Source organism: Pristiophorus japonicus, chromosome 18 (genome assembly GCF_044704955.1).
Source record: "Pristiophorus japonicus isolate sPriJap1 chromosome 18, sPriJap1.hap1, whole genome shotgun sequence".
In the NCBI taxonomy this organism is placed as follows: domain Eukaryota; kingdom Metazoa; phylum Chordata; class Chondrichthyes; family Pristiophoridae; genus Pristiophorus; species Pristiophorus japonicus.
In genome coordinates this window covers 39,467,286-39,488,113 of record NC_091994.1, presented here as the reverse complement: position 1 = coordinate 39,488,113, position 20,828 = coordinate 39,467,286, and positions in this window count along the sequence as shown.

The window sequence follows — 20,828 nt, the reverse complement described above, 5'->3', positions numbered from 1 at the left end:
CCAGGATTGGGTAGATTGCATTCATGATTCAGTCATGGTAAGTACTGAGGTAGCAGTACAGGTATAGGAGGACGTAGGTTCCAGAACAACCGGACGGGGTCCTAGTCGTCTGATAGCAGTGCTGCGCCCCCTGCTAGCGGGGTGGGCTTGGTTCGCTCACCTAGCCTGGATTCAGGGCCTTTGCTGTTGCCTAGTGGTGGGCAGAGCTACAGATGTGTGTGGTCTCCCTGTCCTCCTTTGAGGGCTGCAGAATCTTCTGCCTGCTCTCTAACGGTGTTGGGAACCTGGCTGTTCCAGGTCCCGTTTGGGGAACTCGTTGGTTCTGACCTTTCGCTCCCGGACATGGCCGAGGTAGCGACTGGGTCTGGGGGCTGCGCTGTCGCCACCCAGGTGGCAAATAGTGCCATCGGGTGCCTGCAGCGTGGGATAGACCTGGGGCAGGGTATCAGGATCAATGCCTTCACCCTCGTGAGGTCGCTGGCCGATAACTTGTGGGGACACCTGGGGCAGGGAATCAGGATCAGCATCTTTACCCTCCCGAATTCGCTCGCTTGCTACTTTTGGGGACACTCCATTCCCGACATCTCGCAACAAAATGTTATTCTTTACATTAGGACATCTCGCAACAACATTTTGTTCACAATCTTAATCGGTTCGTTACATTGATTGCCATGCATACAATGTCTCTTTACGTTCAGTTGGTTGCAGGTCTCCTTTAAGGAAACCCTGCTGGCTTTACCCCAATCAAATCCTTTGTTAGACACCACGTGCTGGTCCCTCAGCGTTGCACCTCGTGATATGGCCGCGGCCATCTTTTTTTCAGCCACACTACACCTCGCTGCAGCAGGGATGCCATCTTTCCTCTGTCCTCGAGGTCGACTGCCTTGATCCTTCTCTCCCGCAATTCTGCCACAAAAGCTGGAAGAGTGCCTGTGGATTCGATCTTCCTCCCCAGGAGTCCTGTCACTGGAGCTGGGAAGGTACTTTTAGGTCGTTCCAGTCGGATCATTGCCACACAATCGTGATGGACGGTCTGTGCCTCAGGTGCTGCACTGGTCTGTTCTCTGGTGCCTGGCCCAAGTGAAGGTGAGGTTTTGCTCTGCCTCTGAGCACTGGGGACATCAATTGCTGGAGTGAATCAGCCATGATCTTGTTGAATGGCAGAGCAGGCTCGAGAGGCTAGATGGCCTACTCCTGTTCCTAATTCTTATGTTCTTATGTTCTTATGTTCTTATGAAAACGTCTTCTCATTTCCACAGGATCTTCCCCATCCACCTTCTTCCGAGTAGCATTGGACCATCACCGGCAACAATCCACAGAGGTAACTTGTGCACCATGCCATTATGGATTACACTTACATCCGCACTACTAAGGACTGGGATCAGCTTCTTGGTGTAGGTGTGCAGCTTTTCCTGTGCTGGAACCAGCTCGGGTCGTTTTTCATTCCATAGCCTCTCAAAGGCATCCTGGCTCATCACTGACTGGCTCGCTCCTGTGTCCACTTCCATGAAGACTGGAACGCCATTTAACTCAACTTCCTTCTTCACTGGAGGACAATTGGTGGTGCAGGTATAGACTCCATACACTTCTTCTTGGGGCTGAGCTGCTTCTCTGGCCAAATCATCATACTCCCCGCTGGATTCAAAGTCATCTACAGACTCCTGTGCTAGACGGTGAGTCGTATTTCTTTTACACATATGCTGGAGATGGCCCTTCATGTTACAGGCTTTGCATACATACTCAGCAAACCGACACTGGTGAATCCTATGGTTTCCTCGGCAACGCCAACATGGGGCTACTCGATTAACACCCCTCAGCAGACTCTGAGTTCTGGAACCCTGAGGTCTGTGCTCTCTGCCCTGGGCAGAGCCATGTTCTACAGTCTTGCCTGTAAAAGGCATCATTCTGTGTACAGTACTTGCCGGGTTTGAGTCCACAGGATGAATAATTTGCTTGGTGCTGCAGGTCGAGCTCATGAATGCCTGACCTGGCTGATGGCTTTCTGCAGGTTGACTGTGGTGTGGCAGATAATAGCTTTTGAAGGAGGCCCTCGTGGCCAATTCCCATAATGAAGATGTCTCGCAATGCTTCGTTGAGGTACGTGCCGAAATCACGCGGTGCTGCAAGTCTCCTGAGGTCGGCAGCATAGTTTGCAATCTCCTAGCCCTCAGGTCTGTGCTGAGTGTAGAATCCACGCCTGGCTGTGAGGATGCTCTGTTTTGGTTTTAGTTCAGTCAGCTCATCGTATGTCTTATCCTTGGCCTTCGTGGGTACCAGCAAGTCCCTGATGAGGCAGTGGTCCTCGGGCCCACAACTGGTCAGCAGTATAGCCTTACGCTTCTCCGCCAATGTGTCCTTCTCCCCTGCCCGGTCGTTTGCCACGAAATGTTGCTGAAGCCTTTCCGTGAAGGCATCCCAATCATCACCCTCTGCAAAGTCTTTTAGTGTGCCAAAGATAGCCATAATCGCATGAAAGTCCGTATTCTCGTCGCCAGTTGTTACGTCTGTAATGCACTTATGAATGACTCCATGAGGCAATGTGTTGTACTCAAACTGTCGTGGCCTTGGTCCTTTATTCGTAACTCCAGATTGAGGCACAAGCATGGTGGGAAGCCTTTTATACTGGGCCCTGTACACCTATGCAGGTGACCCTCAGGTCTCCCACCGCAGTGCCCTCTGGTGGACAGACTCTGCCACAGGGGCAGGAAACCCCGGTCTCCATTAGTTGCACCCTCTAGTGGTGCCAGCATAGTATATACACAGTGTAAACCTTATTGAAAGTACATCATGTAACAAGTATCCATCTTATGCAACTATACAGTGACTACACAGAGAGTATATCTATAGTCTGCATATATAACAGTTAATGGGTAAATCGACAGAAGATCAGTGCAAGATGTTCAAAAAAAGAATTTATCGTGATACAGAACCAGTTTATATCCCTGAGGGTCAAGAGCTCTACTTGCCAAAAAAAACAGTCATGGATGAAAAAAGAGGGAAGGGACAATATAGAGCTAAAAGAAAATGATAAAGGGATTTGCTAGGGTAGATACAGAGTTATTTGGTGAAGTAACAGAGAGGGTTGATGAAGGTAGTGTGGTTGATGTTGTATACATGGACTTTCAAATGGTAATTGATAAAGTATCACATAATAGACGTATTAACAACATTGTAGCCCATGGCGCAGTGCCAGCGTGGACATGAAATTGACTCAGAAAGAAAAAAGGACTTGCATTTATGTCCACCTGAGATAGCAGATGGGGCCTCTGTTTGGGCTCAATTTTCCCCAATGCTGTTTTTTGGCGTATTTCAAAGTTACGCCCCTTTTTTTGGCCCTGACTACTCCAAAAAAAACCTTAAAAGTTTCCCCGTTCTAATTTTTGAAATTGGCGCTGTGCAGCCTGTCCTTTAGCTTCGGGGGGTGGAGCCTAAGGTCTGCGCCGAAAAACGAATGCCCCCCCTCTGCGCATGCACGGGAAAAAAAATGACATTTATTATGTGACTGCTATGGGCGCGCATGCCCAGTACACCTCCCACTCTGCATTCAGCCATTTTTAAAGAGCCAGTTGTGTGTGAGAACTTTGAGTGGTGTGTGAGAACTTTATTTCTCAGTGGAAAAAATCGGACCAAGAATTTCTCACAAGAGGAAGTGGTTACTGTAATTGAAGCCAGATGGCACGAGTTGGACACCAGCAGAGGTTAAATAAAAGTTTCACCAAAAGAAATGAAGAAACTTTCACAAGATTACTGTGCAATGGTGACCACCCCGAGGTCTGGAGGCAAGTGCAAAAAAAGTGGCAGGATCTTGGTCAAGCAGTCAGTAAAAGTAATATTTTAATTTATTCACTGGAATTGCAATTGTAAATGTGACCATCTATATGTCCCACCCAGCAGAATGATACCCTCCCCAAAAAGTTATATTTTCATCTTTGCAGAGGAAAGTGGCACACAACAAAAGAGAGAGAACTTGAACAGGAGGAGGCCCGGCAAATCTGCACCCACTGACACCCTTGGGAGATAGGGTCGCTGCTTTGATGGGCCCTGCCTGGAGAAAAGCAACCACTACTGCAAAAGCTGGGCCCACACTCGAGCGAGAGTGTAAGTCCTGCAAATTCCACAGTCTGGCTTTGCTAAAGGTTAAGTACTGTGTGGGCTAGCCATGCTTCGGTTCATGGGGATGTCTCCGTCAGCTTCGCTTCGTATGATGCAATGTGCTATCATTCATCGTGGTCCTTGATGGTGAAGCTCCCACTGTTGTACTCACTCTGGGGGAGGTGCTGGTGCCGTCCATTGAGGTGCCAGCCCCTTTCCTGAGTGGTACGAGTATTGGAACATTTCATGGTTTCACACAGTCTGAGGCTGCGGGTTCCAGTGGGATGCAGCGAGCCACACCCAGGGTGAGGAGGGGAAGGAGAGCTCAACAGCGCTCTCCTAAGGTGCAGGATGTAACAGATGTGGTTCAGATGATGACAATGAGTGAGGAGATCATTGAGCTTACGCAATCACTCGTGGACGCCAGCAGTGGGGTGGGTGATGAGGTATCGGGACTGTCGGCAGAAGTAACAACACTCTCGAGAGAAATGGGAACGCTGTCCGGGCATATTAGGGATGGACTGTTGCAGGTAGCTGATACACTGTCGGTGAACATGAGGGAGGGAATGTTGCAGGGAGTTGATATACTGTCGGTGAACATTAGGGAGGGAATGTCTCAGTCAGCTGATACACTGTTGGCGAACATGAGGGAGGGAATGTTGCAGGTAGTTGATACACTGTCGGTAAACATGAGGGAGGGAATGTTACAGGTAGTTGAGATTCTGTCGGGGCACACGAGGAAGGGAATGTCGCAGGGAGCTGATACGCTGTCGGTGAACATGAGGGAGGGAATGTTGCAGGTAGCTGATACACTGTCGGTGAACATGAGGGAGGGAATGTTACAGGTAGTTGAGATTCTGTCGGGGCACATGAGGAAGGGAATGTCGGAGGTAGTTGCTGCAATAAGGGAACAATCCCAGAACCCGCGGCCACTAATGGAATTAACTGCCACTCCCACTCCAATCCCCAGACCAGCCTCTGAAGAGGTCCAAGCCGGGCCTTCCACATTACCGGCTGCCCTCCTCCCTCCCCCATCAAGTAGTGTGCATTACCCAAGATGCTCAAAAGAATAAGCCTGGTACCAACCCGCGAAACGCTGCGCCACCACCTGCGGGCAGGGGTGGAGTCACCAAGACCAAGCGCAGCGGGCAGTCTTAGAATAAGGTGGAGGAGAGATTGGTGCAGCCTTTCTTTGTTGCTGCTATTGTTGTTGTTATTACTGTTGTTACTGTTGTAATTGTTCTCACCTTAAAAGTTTTTTGTATGTGAGGTAAATTTATAAGTTTGTAAGTGATCTTAACTGAAAATTTAAAGTTTGAGACAAGAATATTTTTATTAAAGTTAAGTTAAGTACAAACAAGTGTTAAACTTTTGAATAAAATATATTTTAAATTATAACTGAATCATTTCCATTATTTGTTCCATTATTAACACAACTTTTTAAACTAAAGAAGAACCTTTTCCATTATTTGTTCCATTAACACAATACAACATTAAGGGGCCAAGTTTCGGCCTGAGTTGCTCCGTTTTTTTGGAGCAACTGGTTTAGAATGGAGTATCTTAGAAATTTGAATTCTCGGCATTTAGTTTGCTCCAGTTCTAGTCAGAACAGTTTCACTTTGGAACAGAATTGTTTTTTCAAAAGGGGGCGTGTCCGGCCACTTATGCCTGTTTTCAAAGTTTAAGCAGTGAAAACTTACTCCAAACTAACTTAGAATGGAGTAAGTGAAGATTTTTGTACGTTCGAAAAAACCTTGTCGACACTTTAGAAAATCAGGCGTAGGTTACAAATTAGGCATAGAGAATGGGGTGGTGGGGTTTAAAGGGAATTTTACAAACATTAAACACTTCAGTTTTACAAATAAAGAGCCATCATCAATAACAAATGATAAATACATCAATAAATCAACCAATAAATCAATTTAAAAAAATTAATAAAATATAAATTTTTTTTAAAAATCAATAAATAAAACATTTTCTACTTACCGACTGCAGCACCGGGAGTCCTCCAACAGTGTGCTGGGACGGTCCCCCCGGTGTGTCTCTGTCAGTGTCTCTATCTGTCTGTCTGTGTGTGTGTCTCTCACTCTCTGTCTGTCAGTGTCTGTGTTTCTGACAGCGAGGGGAGGGGGAGAAAGGGGGTGGGAGGGGGAGAAGGGTGGTGGGGGGGAGGAGGAGGGGTGGGGGGGAGGAGGAGGGGTGGGAGGGGTGGGGGGGTGGAGGGGAGGAGGAGGGGTGGGAGGAGGAGAGGAGGGGCGAGGAGAAGGGGGGAGAGGAGGAGAAGGGGGGAGAGGGGGAGAAGGGGGAGAGGGGGGGAGAAGGCGGAGGGGAGGGGGGAAGTGGTGGGGAGAGGGGGAGAAGGGAGAAAGGATGTGGGGAGGGAAGGAGAGAGGATGTAGGGAGGGAAGGAGAGAGGATGCAGGGAGGAGGGAGAGAGGAGAGAGAGAGGAGGGAGGGAGGAGGGAGGGAGGAGGGAGGGAAAGGGAGGAGGGAGGGAGGGTGAGAGGAGGGAGGGAGGGAAGGAGAGAGGGGGAGGGAGGGAAGGAAGGAGAGAGGAGGGAGGGAGGGAAGGAGAGAGGAGGGAGGGAAGGAGAGAGGAGGGAGGGAGGGAGGGAAGGAGAGAGGTGGGAGGGGGAGAGAAGAAGGTTGAACGGTCGGGCCCAAGACCTCGGGCTGGATTTACAGGTAGGTGGTGTCGGGTCTCGGGTGGGGTCGCGGAGGTCCGGGGGGAAGAGTCACGGAGGTCGGGGGGGGGGGAGAGAGAGTCGCGGAGGTCGGGGGGGGGGGGAGAGAGAGAGAGAGTCACGGAGGTCCGGGAGGGGGGGTGGGGGGTAGAGAGAGAGAGAGTTGCGGAGGTCCGGGGGGGGAGAGAGTGTCGCGGAGGTCCAGGGTGGGGCGGGGGAAAGAGAGTCGCGGAGGTCTGGGAGGGGTGGGGAGAGAGATTTGCGGAGGTCCGGGGGGCGGGGGGCGCGGAGGTCGGGTCGCCGGGGGGGAGGGAGCAGGGGTCGGGTCGGGTCGGGAGGAAGCAGGAGCTGGGCGTGGGAGGCGCCTTATTCACGCAGCCCCAGTGAGGCCATTCGGCCAGGCCTAGGGGCTGCGTGCTTCGGGCCCCTCCCACAGCTTTGGGCGCCTGGAGCTACTGCACATGCGCGCTCACTGTAGCGCGCATGTGCAGAGGTCCCGGCACTGTTTTCAGCGCAGGGACCTGGCTCCGCCCCCAACAGCTCGTGCTGCGCCGCGCCCAGCTCCAGAGGATCTGCAGGGAGCCGGAGAATAGGTACGTATTTTTTAGGCGCCCTTTCTGGCGCGAAAAAGGGCGTCCAGGTCCGGGCTGCGCCGTTTTAGGCGCGGCCCAAAACTTGGGCCCAATGGAACAGGTCTAAACAGTAAACATGGTCCATGTGGAATAGTTGTCGCTGAGCCTTGAGGCAGCAAAGCGTTCACGGATGAGCTGCTGGTGAAAGGCTCGAGCAATCGTTAAAGGGGCACGATGGCCCGCCCTCCTCCGCCGTCGTACTCCGGGTTCAGGTACTTGCATGGCTTCCTTGTCCTCATCCCACTGCTCGTCAGCTGCATCTTCCTCATCATTATCAGCCACTATCACCTCAGGTGGGTCTTCTACTACCAGCTGTTGCTGCCTCATGATGGCTAAATTGTGCAGCATGCAGCACACAACAGTGAACTGACCGACAATCTCAGGGGAGTATTGCAAGTGGCCTCCGGAATGCTCCCGGTATCGGAAACGCTGCTTCAAGATGCCAATGATCCTCTCACATCGCAATGCTGCACGTCGCAATGTGCGACATATTGTATTCTCGGTCAGCTTCTGTCCGGGTCACGCGTAGGGGCATCATGAGCCAGGTGGCAAGGCCGTACCCTTTGTCCCCCAGCAGCCAGCTCTACCCTTCTGGCTGCTGCAGAAACATGCCAGATATAGCACTCTTGTGTAGGATGAACGCATATAGTGTGCTCCCAGGGTATCTCGCATCAACTGCCATGATGCGATGCATGTCATCACAGACAAGCTGCACATTCACGGAGTGGAAGCCTTTTCTGTTCCTGTACTTCACGGAATCCTCCAAAGGTGCTCGCAAGGCGATGTGGGTACAATCAATGCAGCCCTGTACCTTTGGGAAGCCAGCAATCCTGGAGAAGCCCACAACCCTGTCATGCATTGCCTGGGCAGTCATGGGGAATTTTGTGTGTTGTCATTCCTCCAGGCATATAGTGCATAAGTCACCTGCCAAATACAGATATGTGTTGCATGTTGAGAAATGGCACACACATCCCCAGTTGTGGCCTGGAATGATCCCGATGCATAAAATGAAAGTGCAGCTGTAATCTTTACTTCAACAGACAAAGCAGTCCTCCTGATGCTTCTAGGTTGCAGGTCTGCTTTTATTAACTCACAGATCTCGGTTACAACTTATTTGTGGAAACGCAGCCTTCTCACACAGTCTGCATCACTCAGATGCAGGTATGAATGCTTGTCTCAATATAGCCGATGTGGGTAAAGCCTCCTACCCATCATCCTACATGCTCTGAGGTTCCTCAGGTGATGATGCCTAATCAATCTTCTCCTCTGTAGCACCATCACGCAGAAGGCTTGAGGTATGGCATTGTCAATATTGTCTCCATAATTTAATTGTAGCTTTACAAGAAACTCAAAACAGCAGGGCAATGCACTCACACCTCTTCTTTCGTTTCTCTCCCCAAGTATGCCCTAGTATGGACCACACCGTGGTCTGCACATGCACAATAGGCTTGCTTAGAACGAGAAGCTAGGCATTCAATGAAGACATTTGAGCAACGAAGTCGAATGCAATTCTTTAATTTTTTATGTTTTTCAAAGTACCACTCCACCACCGAATGTCTCCTCACCGGGCTCGAGGGTCGGAGCATCAGCCGGCAGAATCTCTCCTTCGCCCGGACACAGGCTCGGCACAGAAAATTTGGGGAAACTTGGAGATTTTAAGTTACTCCAAAAAAAACGGCGCACACCAAAACAATGGCGCAGATAATTGAGCCCAATGTCTCATATGAAAGACCGCACCTCTGACAGCACAGCAGTCCCTCAGTACTGCACTGGAGTGTTAGCCTAGATTTTTATGGTCATGACTCTGGAGCAGGATTTTGAACTCACAACCTTCTGACTCAGAGGCAAGAGTGCGACCCACTGCACCACAGCTGACATTGTAAGGGACAGAAAGCAGAGAATAGTGGGGAACGGTTGTTTTGCAACCTGGAGGGCAGTTTACAGTGATGTCCCCCAGAGGTCAGAATTATCACTAACTCTCTTTTTGATATATATTAATGACCAGGACTTGGGCAAGAACATAAAAACATAAGAAAAAGGAGCAGGAGTGGGCCAATTGGCCCCTCGAGCCTGCTCCACCATTTAATAAGATCATGGATGATCTGGTCATGGACTCTGTTCCACTTCCCTGCCCGCTCCCCATTACCCTTTATTCCTTTATTGCTCAAAAATCTGTTTATCTCCACCTTAAATATATTCAATAACCCAGCCTCCACAGCTCTCTGGGGCAGAGAATTCCACAGATTTACAAACCTCTGAGAGAAGAAATTCCTCCTCATCTCAGTTTTAAATGGGTTGCCCCTTACTCTGAGACTATGGGCTAGATTTTCCACTTTTTTTGCATGCTTAACGCCGACTGAACGTTCATTTTACCGCTGAAATGATGTATAACGCCCATATATTGCCCATTTAGCCACAAAATGGAAACTGACGGGCATTTTTCGGAAACTTATCGCCGAGTGTTACTTTCCCATGTGCTTAACGCTGGGAAAAAATATTACCACCCGCTCACTTTTTTTGGGCGGAATCATTAGAATGGGCGAAATCAACGCCCGTAATATCGCCCAGCGTTAGTTTCCGCATGGAATTGATGCCGAGATTCAATAATACCGATCTTTTGTCGTAAAGATCACATTTGCTGAAACTGTGAGATCGCCCAGTGTCGCTTTCACCACCTCGCACACATATCGCCCACAATATCGCTTGCCCAAAAAAACGCCCGGAAAAAGTGGAACTAATCACAGCGTTATGGACGCCATGTTCTAGATCACATGTCGCATCCTTTAAAAGGCTGCTCTGCTTCAACCTCGAGGGAGTTCGGATGTACTCTGGAGGCCTTTGGAGGTGCTGTGAACATCTGTACAAACATCTTTATCATACTGGGAACGATTGGAATTTATTAGGTGTCTTCGTCGGGACATTCCTTGTTTGTGACCAATTGGTGGAAAACAGAGAGCTACTGCAATGGGGCCTGTCCTTTCTCACCCTCTCTTGGTGACCAATTACATGCTGCAGACTCGAGATGGCCAAAGGTACGCTCCACAGTATTATGTGCCCAATGTAAGACATGCCAGACTGATGAGGAGGACCAGACGTTACACCCCCCACAAGTACCGGGAAAAGGGGTCTTACCTTGACTTGCCAACACCACCTGCCTTTGGAGACTTCGTTTCCACAAAGAGGTTATCACTGAGGTATGCCAGCTCATAAGGGAGATCTGCAGCCTGCCAGCACCATCAGTACTGCACTGTCCGTCGAGGTCAAAGTCACCACGGCACTGTCGTTCTACGCGTCGGGTTCTTTTCAGGCCTCAGCTGGCGACATTTGCAGTCTGTCTCAACATGCCACACATTGCTGCATTAGAAAGGTCACTGAAGCCCTGTACGCATGCAGGAGGGACTTGATCAGTTTCCCTATGACCAGGGAGGCACAGAGTGAAAGGGCTCTAGGATTCTCCAGAATTGCAAACTTCCCCAAGGTGCAGGGAGCAATAGACGATACGCACATCGCAATGCGGGCACCTTTTCAGGATGCAGAGGTTTTCAGGAAGCGCAAGGGATTCCACTCCCTGAATGACCAACTCGTTGTTGACCACCAGCAAATTATACTGGTAGTGAATGCTAAATTTCCGAGCAGCATCCATGATGCTCACATCATGTGTGAGAGAACTGTATCTGACTTGTTTAACAATCAGCCACAGGTCAATGCTGGATACTTGATGACAAAGGATATGGCCACCTGGCTGATGACCCGCCTGTGTGACACCCACACCGAAGCTGAGAGGTGATACAACGAGAGCCACAGAACCACTCGCAATATGGTAGAGAAAACCATTGGCGTGCTTAAGCAGCGTTTTAGATGCCTGGATCACTCAGGAGGTGACCTCCAATACCACCCTGAACAGGTAGCTCAATTCATGGTGGTGTGCTCCATGCTGCACATCTTGGCTATCAGGAGGGGACAAGAATTGCCTGATGAGTCTGACAGTCCACCTCACCACAGAGAGGAAGAGGAGGACGAGGAGGAGGACTGTGACATCGGTTCAGACAATCAGGCTGACGCTGAAGCCATGCCCCCGTCCCCTGTAGACCGCATGAAAGGGCCCGTGGTGGCATGATAGCTGCAAGAGCCTTATGTCAGGAGCTCATCAATGAGCGCTTTGCCTGAAAGAACGTTAGTGTTATTTATAAGGCTGACACACTGCTGGATGTGTAGATCATACATCAATGGTGGGCATCACCTTGGTGACAGTTAAAGTTTAAGTTGATTGAAGTTAAGTGTAATTATACCCTTTGATGTTAAGGAATCACCAGCGTGTAATGGTGCAGCTATCTGAGCCATTGCGCAACTAGGTTTTGTTAAATAAAAAACATTTAAACTGAACATTTGTCTGAAATCATCAGTATTTCTGTAAAAACCAACCTTTCCCGCCTGCTTCTCCTCCCCACCTCTACCCCTTTCCCCTCCTGACTCCAAGCCACCTGGCCGAGGAGCTCCTCAGGCGATGCTTCATTGGGGCGGGGGGGAGGTGGGGGGGATGACGGCCGAAGCGCTGCTTGGACGGATACGAGAGAGGACGGTCCCAAGGTGGGAATGTGCTCCGAGCCAGAAGCAAGATGTTGCCCCTGGCTCTCATGTGTCATTGGCAATAGGGGTGCGGCACCTTGGGATGCAGTGTGTTGCTCCGGGACCACTGGAAGCCCTCTGTCACCAGTGTTCCTGGCTACCAGCTCCAGGGTCTCCACCATCCCTTCCATGTTATATCTTATTTGTTGGACAAAAACTCGGTGCCAACGATGTTCTTGGTGCTTAGTAGGCTTTTTGCTGCTGGTGAATCTCCCTCATGCCTCCCACAACAGCCAAACAAGCACTCACCACAGCCACACACGCTTTCAGTCCCATTCAGCTCCCTCTCTCTGTGTCTCCTCTTCTGCGCATGTCATGATGACCCTTGACCTCCTGAATCACGGGAATTGAGCATTGCCATGCCATTGCTAAGGACGGCGACACTTTATGACAGAAGGTCAGAGCAATTTAACGCTACTGCCCATTTCATATTGCTCGCGGTAACGCCCAATTTCAAAAATGAAGACTAGGTGCTTTGAGAATGGGCGAGAAGCCGGCGATCTGAAAACCCATTTTTACCGCCCATGCCAGAAATAACGCCCATTTTTGGGCGATCTGCACAAAAGTGTAAAATCTAATCCTATGTCCCCTAGTTTTAATTTCCCCTATGAGTGGAAATATCCTCTCTGCATCCACCTTGTCGAGCCCCCTCATTATCTTATATGTTTCGATAAGATCACCTCTCATTCTTCTCAATTCCAATGAGTAGAGGCCCAACTTACACAACCTATCTTCATAAGTCAACCTCATCATCTCCAGAATCAACTTAGTGAACCTTCGCTGAACAAGCTCCAATGCAAGTATATCCTTCCTTAAATACGGAGATCAAAACTGTACACAGTACTCTAGGTGTGGCCTTACCAATACCCTGTACAATTGTAGCAGGACTTCTCTGCTTTTATACTCTATCCCCCTTGCAATAAAGACCAACATTCCATTTGCCTTCCTGATTACTTGCTGAACCTGCATACTAACTTTTTGTGTTTCATGCACAAGGACCCCCAGGTCCCTCTGTACTGCAGTACTTTGCAATTTTTCTCCATTTAAATTATAATTTGCTTTTCTACTTTTTCTACCAAAGTGGATAACCTCACATTTTCTCACACTATATTCCATCTGCCAAATTTTTGCCTTGTCACTTAGCCTGTCCCTATCCCTTTGCAGATTTTTTGTGTCCTCCTCACAATTTGCTCTCCCACCCATCTTTGTATCATCGGCAAACTTGGTTACATTACACTCGGTCCCTTCATCCAAGTCATTAATATAGATTGTAAATAGTTGAGGACCCAGCACCGATCCTTGCGGCACCCCACTAGTCACTGTTTGCCAACCGTACAATGACCCATTTATCCCAACTCTCCGTTTTCTATTAGTTAGCCAATCCTCTATCCATGCAATTTCAAAGTTTGCAGATGAAACAAAATTCAGAAATGTAGTGAACAGTGAGGAGAATAATGACAGACTTCAGGAGGATATAGACAGACTGGTAAGATGGGTAGACACATGACAGATGCAATTTAACATAGAGAAGTGTCAAGTGATGCATTTTGGTAGGAAGAATGAGGAGAGGCAATATAAATGACATTTTAATGTGGGTGCAGGAATAGAGAGACCTGAGGGTGTATGTACACAAATCTTTGGAAGTGGCAGGACAAATTAAAATTGTTATTAAAAAAGCATATGGGATCCTTGGATTTATGGACAGAGGCATAGGGGGAGACGTTCACCTTCATTTTCGACGCTTTTCTCAGCGGTACAGCTGTTTTTGGAAGAGAAACCGCCCAATGAAAGTTTCCCCCTTACTTTTTGTATGGTACCACCCACATCTCGAAACACCCATGAAAAACAGTTTCATGCCCCATTACTGCCCCCGGAGGCGCTAACGCGAGGTGCAGAACAGGGCAATTTCGACCCCAAGGAATTGACGGACATGTTGAATAATTACTTCGCGTCAGTATTTACAGTAGAGGAAGAGGATAGCATGCCGGTAATCCCAAGGAAACTAATATTGAATCGGGAATGGGGTCTCACCAATATTAATACAAGCAAAATAATGGCACTAAAGAGTGGCAAATCCCCAGGACTAGATTGTTTCCATCCTAGGATTTTAAAGCAAATAGGTGAGAATATTACCGATGCCCTAAATATAAGCTTCCAAAGTTCTCTCAATTCAGGAACCGTTCGTTTAGATTGGAAAATAGCACAGGTCACTCCGCTATTTAAGAAACGTGACAGAGGGAAACCAGGGAATTATGAACCAGTTTGCCTAACAGTTGTCGGGAAATTACAAATGCCGAAATTGCCCTTTTGTATAGCCCCGTTAGCACCTCCGGGGGTGGGGGGGGGGGGCGGCGCTAAGGAGGAGCAGTGGCGTTTTCACCCGGGGGAGGGGGGCACCTCAAGGGAAAATGCCCCGGAGGTTTGGGGACGCTGTCCCAGCAGATCAGCCATGATCTCATTGAATGATTGAACAGCTTCGAGGGGCTAAATGGCCTCCTCTTGTTCCTATGTTCTTATGACTGTTATGTATGCAATAAAGGTATAAACTGAGTACTGTTTAACTGAACAAGCTACAACCTTGTTCCTGCTTTATTACAACCCAAAGTGCCTGACTCACAAAATGGCTGGCCTTTTATACCAGAGCAGCACCATGTGCGTGCTGCTCAGTGGCTTCCAACAATGACACGATCTGGTGGCTACAAACAGCATGTACATACATGACAATGACATTGGGAAGTATTCCCCTGCTCTTCTTCAAATAGTGTCATGGGATATTTTACATCCCCCTGAGAGAACAGACGGGGCCTCAGTTTATCGTCTCAACCATAAGACAGCACCTTCGACAGTGCAGCACTCCCTCAGCACTGCACTGGAGTGGCAGTCTAGATATTTATGCTCAAGTCTCTGGAGTGGGACTTGAACCCATAATCTTTTGACACAGAAGAGCTATGGTGACTAAACAAACCAGCAACACAGAATGAATGTCTTAACGATCATAGCTCAGTGCAGCCCAGGCAGCACCTGCATAATCAGAACACAATGAGTTAATAAAACTAAGGATGCTGGTCCTCAGGCTAATCCATGTGGCATTTCACTTGTAACCTCGGCCACTCTACAAATGTATTTCAATAACTATCCTGTTTTCCATTGCCATATTCAGGTCACATAGTCCGCATGCCAGACACGAGACGCCCAAAGCAAGTGTTCTACTCAGAGCTCTTTCATGGCAAACGAGCCAAAGGTGGACAAAGGAAACGTTACAAGGACACCCCCAAAGCCTCCCTGATAAAGTGCAACATCCCCACTGACACCTGGGAGTCCCTGCCCAAAGACCGCCCGAAGTGGAGGAAGTGCATCCGGGAGGGCGCTGAGCACCTCGAGTCTCAACGCCGAGAGCATGCAGAAATCAAGCGCAGGCAGCGGAAAGAGCGTGCGGAAAACCAGTCCCACCCACCCCTTCCTTCAACGACTATCTGTCCCACCTGTTATGTATGCAACACTATGTAACCAGCATTCTACCGCCAGCAGAGGGTGTAGCTGTTGGAGTCCCAAAGGATCCCAGCATCCCTTGGGAGCACTGTATATAAGCAGGCCTCCCATGCTGTAACAGTACTCTGGAGTTAGAATAAAGAGACTAAGGTCATACTTACGTCTACAGTATTCAGTCACATTGCTTTATTCGAGACATAACACCACCTGTGACAGAGTCTGTGGTTCTCGTATTGGACTGTTCAGCCACCAAAGAACTCACATCAGGAGTGGAAGCAAGTCTTCCTCGATTCCGAGGGACTGCCTATGACAACATCATTGTGCCCACCACATTGTACCCCTTATCTCTCAATTTGTCTCTCAGGAATAATGTTATCAAATGAATTTTAAGAGCCTAAATAAATGTCAGCTGCTTTTCCATCACCTGTAGAAGCTGGGACAGCCTCATAAAACGAAACCCAGTATGTTCATCTGGAAGTATCTGTTTTACCTAAAGCCAAACTGACTCTCATTAATCATCCTTCACTTACCCAAATGCTCCTGAATGTCATCCTTTGAAATGTTCTCTCTCCCACTCCAGTTAATCCAGGGTCACATGTATAAACTGCATTGAGGAGAATTTTCACATTTTCTCTTTTGCCTTCCTCAAGTGCGATTCCTCTTTCTCATTAATCCCACTTTGTACTTAACCTAGCAATTAACCTAGGTTGAGGGACTGCTCTTTGTAGGAAATGCTGTCCTTCAAATGAGATGTTGACTTGCCTGCTCTGGTGAACGTAAAAGATACCATGGCACTATTCATAGAAGAGCAGGGGCTTCTGTTGTGTACTGGCCAACATTGAAACATTGAAAATAGGTGCAGGAGTAGGCCATTCGGCCCTTCGAGCCTGCACCACCATTCAATGAGTTCATGGCTGAACATGCAACTTCAGTACCCCATTCCTGCTTTCTCGCCATACCCCTTGATCCCCCTAGTAGTAAGGACGACATCTAACTTATTTTTGAATATATTTAGTGAATTGGCCTCAACAACTTTCTGTGGTAGAGAATTCCACAGGTTCACCACTCTCTGGGTGAAGAAGTTTCTCCTCATCTCGGTTCTAAATGGCTTACGCCTTATCCTTAGACTGTGACCCCTGGTTCTGGACTTCCCCAACATTAATAAGAACATAAGAACATAAGAATTAGGAACAGGAGTAGGCCATCCAGCCCCTCGAGCCTGCTCCGCCAACCAACAACACCATGGCTGACTCAGCTCCACTTACCCGCCCGCTCCCCATAACCCTTAATTCCCTTATTGGTTAAAAATCTATCGATCTGTGATTTGAATATATTCAATGAGCTAGCCTCAACTGCTTCCTTGGGCAGAGAATTCCACAGATTCACAACCCTCTGGGAGAAGAAATTCCTTCTCAACTCGGTTTTACATAGAAACATAGAAACATAGAAAATAGGTGCAGGAGTAGGCCATTCGGCCCTTCTAGCCTGCACCGCCATTCAATGAGTTCATGGCTGAACATGCAACTTCAGTACCCCATTCCTGCTTTCTCACCATACCCCTTGATCCCCCTAGTAGTAAGGACTTCATCTAACTCCTTTTTGAATATATTTAGTGAATTGGCCTCAACAACTTTCTGTGGTAGAGAATTCCACAGGTTCACCACTCTCTGGGTGAAGAAATTCCTCCTCATCTCGGTCCTAAATGGCTTACCCCTTATCCTTAGACTGTGTCCCCTGGTTCTGGACTTCCCCAACATTGGGAACATTCTTCCTGCATCTAACCTGTCTAACCCCGTCAGAATTTTAAACGTTTCTATGAAGTCCCCTCTCATTCTTCTGAACTCCAGTGAATACAAGCCCAGTTGATCCAGTCTTTCTTGATAGGTCAGTCCCACCATCCCGGGAATCAGTCTGGTGAACCTTCGCTGCACTCCCTCAATAGCAAGAATGTCCTTCCTCAGGTTAGGAGACCAAAACTGTACACAATACTCCAGGTGTGGCCTCACCAAGGCCCTGTACAACTGTAGCAACACCTCCCTGCCCCTGTACTCAAATCCCCTCGCTATGAAGGCCAACATGCCATTTGCTTTCTTAACCGCCTGCTGTACCTGCATGCCAACCTTCAATGACTGATGTACCATGACACCCAGGTCTCGTTGCACCTCCCCTTTTCCTAATCTGTCACCATTCAGATAATAGTCTGTCTCTCTGTTTTCACCACCAAAGTGGATAACCTCACATTTATCCACATTATACTTCATCTGCCATGCATTTGCCCACTCACCTAACCTATCCAAGTCACTCTGCAGCCTCATAGCATCCTCCTCGCAGCTCACACTGCCACCCAACTTAGTGTCATCCGCAAATTTGGAGATACTACATTTAATCCCCTCGTCTAAATCATTAATATACAGTGTAAACAGCTGGGGCCCCAGCACAGAACCTTGCGGTACCCCACTAGTCACTGCCTGCCATTCTGAAAAGTTCCCATTTACTCCTACTCTTTGCTTCCTGTCTGACAACCAGTTCTCAATCCATGTCAGCACACTACCCCCAATCCCATGTGCTTTAACTTTGCACATTAATCTCTTGTGTGGGACCTTGTCGAAAGCCTTCTGAAAGTCCAAATATACCACATCAACTGGTTCTCCCTTGTCCACTCTACTGGAAACATCCTCAAAAAATTCCAGAAGATTTGTCAAGCATGATTTCCCTTTCACAAATCCATGCTGACTTGGACCTATCATATCACCTCTTTCCAAATGCACTGCTATGACATCCTTAATAATTGATTCCATCATTTTACCCACTACCGATGGGTGGCTCCCCTTTATTTTGAGGCTGTGCCCCCTAGTTCTAGTCTCCCCGACCAGTGGAAACAACCTCTTTGCCTCTAAACTGTCTATCCACTTCATTATTTTAAATGTTTCTATAAGATCACCCCTCATCCTTCTGAACTCCAATGAGTAAAGACACAGTTTACTCAATCTATCATCATCAGGTAACCCCCTCATCTCCGGAATCAGCCTAGTGAATCGTCTCTGTACCCCTTCCAATTTATCCTTCCTTAAGTAAGGTGACCAAAACTGCACGCAGTACTCCAGGTGCGGCCTCACCAATACCCTGTACAGTTGCAGCAGGACCTCCCTGCTTTTGTATTCCATCCCACTCGCAATGAAGGCCAACATTCCATTCACCTTCCTGATTACCTATTGCACCTGCAAACTGACTTTTTGGGATTCATGCACAAAGATCCCCAGGTCCCTCTGCACCGGAGCATGTTGTAATTTCTCCCCATTCAAATAATATTCCCTTTTACTGTTTCTTTTTCCAAGGTGGATGACCTCACATTTTCCGACATTGTATTCCATCTGCCAAACCTTAGCCCATTCGCTTAACCTATCGAAATCTCTTTGTAGCCTCTCTGTGTCCTCTACTCAACCCGCTTTCCCACTAATCTTTGTTTCATCTGCAAATTTTGTTACACTACACTCTGTCCCCTCTTCCAGGTCATCTATGTATATTGTAAACACCGATCCCTGTGGCACAACACTAACCACCGATTTCCAACCTGAAAAGGACCCATTTATCCGAACTCTCTGTTTTCTGTAAGCCAACCAATTCTCTATCCATGCTAATACATTTCCTCTGACTACACGTACCTTTATCTTCTGCAGTAACCTTTTGTGTGGCACCTTATCGAATGCCTTTTGGAAATCTAAATATACCACATCCATCGGTACACCTCTATCCATCATGCTCGTTATATCCTCAAAGAATTTCAGTAAATTAGTTACACATGATTTCCCCTTCATGAATCCATGTTGCGTCTGCTTGATTGCTCTATTCATATCCAGATGTTCCGCTATTTCTTCCTTAATGATAGCTTCAAGCATTTTCCCCACTACAGATGTTAAACTAACCGGCCTATAGTTACCTGCCTTTTGTCCGCCCCCTTTTTTAAACAGAGGCATTACATTAGCTGCTTTCCAATCCAATGACACCTCCCCAGAGTCCAGAGAATTTTGGTAGATTATAACGAATGCATCTGCTATAACTTCCGCCATCTCTTTTAATACCCTGGGATGCATTTCATCAGGACCAGGGGACTTGTCTACCTTGAGTCCCATTAGCCTGTCCAGCACTGCCCCCCTAGTGATAGTGATTGTCTCGAGGTCCTCCCTTCCCATATTCCCGTGACCAGCAATTTTTGGCATGGTTTTTTAGTCTTCCACTGTGAAGACCGAAGCAAAATAATTATTTAAGGTCTCAGCCATTTCCACATTTCCCATTATTAAATCCCCCTTCTCATCTTCTAAGGGACCAACATTTACTTTAGTTACTCTTTTCCGTTTTACATATCGGTAAAAGCTTTTACTATTTGTTTTTATGTTTTGCGCAAGTTTACTTTCGTAATCTATCTTCCTTTCTTTATTGCTTTCTTAGTCATTCTTTGCTGTCGTTTAAAATTTTCCCAATCTTCTAGTTTCCCACTAATCTTGGCCACCTTATATGCATTGGTTTTTAATTTGATACTCTCCTTTATTTCCTTGGTTATCGAAGGCTGGTTATCCCTTCTCTTACCACCCTTCTTTTTCACTGGAATATATTTTTGTTGAGCACTATGAAAGAGCTCCTTAAAAGTCCTCCACTGTTCCTCAATTGTGCCACTGTTTAGTCTGTGTTCCCAGTCTACTTTAGCCAATTCTGCCCTCATCCCACTGTAGTCCCCTTTGTTTAAGCATAGTATGCTCATTTGAGACACTACTTCCTCATCCTCAATCTGTATTACAAATTCAACCATACTGTGATCACTCATTCCGAGAGGATCTTTTACTAGGAGATCGTTTATTATTCTTGTCTCATTACACAGGACCAGATCTAAGATAGCTTGCTCCCTTGTAGGTTCTGTAACATACTATTCTAAGAAACAATCCCGTATGCATTCTATGAATTCCTCCTCAAGGCTACCCCATGCGATTTGATTTGACCAATCGATATGTAAGTTAAAATCCCCCATGATTACTGCCATTCCTTTTTCACATGCCTCCATTATTCCCCTGATTATTGTCCGCCCCACCGTGAAGTTATTATTTGGGGGCCTATAAACTACACCCACCAGTGACTTTTTTCCCTTACTATCTCTAATCTCCACCCACAATGATTCAACATTTTGTTCATTAGAGCCAATATCCTCACTCACAACTGCCCTGATATCATCCTTTATTAACAGAGCTACCCCACCTCCTTTCCCTTCTTGTCTATCTTTCTGAATTGTCAGATACCCCTGTATGTTTAATTCCCA